Here is a 3,231-nt window from a genome sequence, read left to right as displayed (position 1 = left end):
CCACCAGGGAGGGCCAGCTTTGAATTTTTAATAAATAATTTACATTTGAAGTTTGTAATTCAATTTTTAAATAGGTTATATAAAAATTGACATCTTATGACTGTAGCAAAACATAAAATAGTTATTATTAGTGTTTATTTCATGTCTTTAATCGGTTTCCATAAAAGGCTTTTAACTTATATAAATGACAGTTTCATAGAGATTGTATGGTTTGATATAATTGATTACACGGAAGACTCAACAAAATACTGCTATTACCATTACACAGAAAAGCAGGGAGGAAGGGAGGAATAATGTTTATGGCCTTAGACACCTTAATAGACAAGTTCCAAATTAAATGCTAATTGTGAAACAACATTCATTTGAAAATCAGTCTTTGAGAAGTCAGAACACTGACTTGAACACTGTGGTTTGTTAAAACTGGTTAATGTGGGTTTCACAGAGTACTTACCAGATAGATACTATGCTCCTCACATGTTATCTCTCAGTTTCAAATCAACTGGGTAAAGATGGGAACAGTATTCCGATTTTATATAGGAGTAAACCGAGACTCAGTGCTGATAAATTTCTCTAAAATAGGAAGGTTGTTAAGCGGTAGAACCAGTAATAAGACACAGTCTGCCTTGTTTGAAAAATGTACTGTGGGATGGAAGATTACCAGAGAGCTGGAAACTGCATCACATAATAAATATTTACAAGCATTGCATTTGAGGTCTTCTCCTGTTCTAAAAGTAAATGAATTGATATATATAAATCAATAGCAATGCATAATGATAGACTTGAAGACTTGATCTCGGGTTAAAACTCCTCATAGAATCTTTCTAATCTGAAAAAAAAAAAAGTAACGATTGTTTGTCTTCAGTGCTCATGTTTGCTCATTTTAATGGCATGGCTATGATCATTAAAATCATGTGGCAACAGAGAATTTCAGATCTGGAAGGACCTAGAAGGCTCCCCCAGGTTCGTGTGCCTCAGCTTATCTGAGCTCACAGTTACCTACAGGCAGAATCTGGGCTGAGGTTTCCTATTCCGAGGAGTTTTTGCTCCCTCTTTGGAAGTAAGTGATGCAAGCTCCTAACTTAGAGCAAAGGGAAGAGTCACCATGTGGATGGTCAGCCCACTGCAGGGGCCTCCAGAGACCCCTTCCTGAGGCTTGGAAATAAGAAGCTCTTTAACAAGGATGTTCAGGTTCTCTTGTCATGACGAGATTCCTTTTCTTTCCCCACTTTGTCAGGAAACAGATAAACTTGAGGACTGCAGGTGATAAAGGAACCCTGTGTTATAATTATATGAACTTGCTAAACATTCATGGAAGTTGAATTTTTGTGATTTGGGAGAAACGGTGCGTAATGCTATATTATTAACTATACACACCATGCTATATCCTTAGAACATATTCATTCAGTGTAACTGAAACTTTACACCCTTGTTCACTCCATCCCTCAGCCTCCGGAACCAATAGTCTGACTATTTTGTATAGGTAGGATAAACTCTTGGGAGGCTTGTTGTATACTAGAGGGATAAGATAAATTAGAACAGAAAGATAAACAGTTGAGTTTTTTTAAATTTTCAAATGCAGCCAATAACTTAGAATAACAAACACAACTGAAATAATTCAAATATTTAAATAGATTATAACTGAAATGAGTAACAGGTGACAACTTGATTATACGCTTAGGAGCTGAATTTTACAGAAAGCATTTTGAGAAGAGAAGAAACACTGACTCATTTTGCTAGAAAGGAACTTGAAGTGATAAAGCACCATGAATCTAATGTATGTTCCTGAAGTCCTATCCAATTATCCAGAAATTGAAAATAAATCTTGTCCTCCTACCAACCAACCTTTTCATGTGCGAGTGATCATGTACTCAGTTATGACTGGAGCCATGCTTATTACCATCTTTGGCAACTTGGTTATCATGAGTTCCATATCACATTTCAAACAGCTTCACTCTCCCATCAATTTTCGGATCCTCTCCATGGCAACAACTGACTTTCTGCTGGGTTCTGTCATCATGCTCTACAGCATGGTGTGATCGGTGGTGGAGAGCTGCTTGGACTTTGGAGATGTCTTTTGTAAATTCCACGCAAGCTTTGATATGACGTTAAGCCTGACTTCCATTTTTCACCTCTGTTCTATTGCTATTGATCACTTTTATCCCGCGTGTTACCCTTTGCACTACACAACCACCATGGTGGTCTCCATGATCAAGAGGCTGTTGGTGTTTTGCTGGTCAGCCCTTGCCCTCTTTTCTTTCAGTTTAGTTCCGCCTGAGGCCAACGTTTCTGGAATGCAAACCTATGAGATCCTTGTTGCTTGCTTCAATTTCTGTGCACTTACTTTCAACAAATTTTGGGGGACAATACTGTTCACTACCTGTTTCTTTACTCCTGGCTCTATCATGGTTGATATTTATGGTAAAATCTTTATTGTTTCCAAATGACATGCTCAAGTCATCAGCAGCATGCCTGAGAACATGAGGGGTGAGCTGAAAAAAAAAATTATCTAAGAAAAAGGACAGGAAAGCAGCTAAGACCCTGGCTATAGTAAGGGGGTGTTTCTAGCTTGCTAGTTGCCTTGTTTTATTGCTGTTTTGATGGACCCATATTTGGGCTACTCCACTCCCATAATAATGCTTGATCTTTTGGTTTGGCTTGGGTATTTCAACTCAACTTGCAACCCCCTCATTCATGGCTTCTTTTATCCATGGTTTTGGAAAGCTCTTAAGCATATAATGTCAGGAAAAATATTTAGTTCCAATTCAGAAACTGCAAATCTGTTTCCTGAGGCACATTAATTAAAAAAAAAAGCCATGATAAAAGTTTATAGAACATTGAAAAAGAGATTGTTATTATTTTAACCAAAACACATTCATTATATCCCTAGATCATTTCAAATTTTATTCCATTAATTTCAGCCACCCGGAATAGTGCTCTATGACCTGCACAAGAGACATGTTCTGTATCTTTGACAAATCAGCAATCAAACATTTGTTAATTGTGAACTCAATATCTAACTAATACCCCTGAATGATGGGAAAAATATATAAAAGAAAAATATATAAAAGAAACATAAAATTCTGACTAAGTGGGATTCTGTTTACACATATGAGACAATTAAAGGTCAATGTAAGAACCAGCAAAATAAAATGCGAATGGTTTTGGTTCCCATCTGATTCCACTCCAGGAATTCAGGAAAGGGAAAGTTGTTGAGACCCAAGTGGGGAAAGT

General features: G+C 37.0%; 1 pseudogene; it reads left to right on the top strand.

Moving 5' to 3' along the window:
- The first annotated feature begins 1,763 nt into the window (after positions 1 to 1,763).
- Positions 1,764 to 2,798, top strand: LOC101626760 (annotated as a pseudogene).
- The last annotated feature ends 433 nt before the right edge of the window (positions 2,799 to 3,231 follow it).

This window comes from Condylura cristata, unplaced genomic scaffold (genome assembly GCF_000260355.1).
Source record: "Condylura cristata isolate star-nosed mole 26May11 unplaced genomic scaffold, ConCri1.0 scaffold00001, whole genome shotgun sequence".
NCBI lineage: Eukaryota > Metazoa > Chordata > Mammalia > Eulipotyphla > Talpidae > Condylura > Condylura cristata.
The sequence above is the reverse complement of the archived record's forward strand: the minus strand, read 5'-3'. Positions and strand labels throughout refer to the sequence as shown.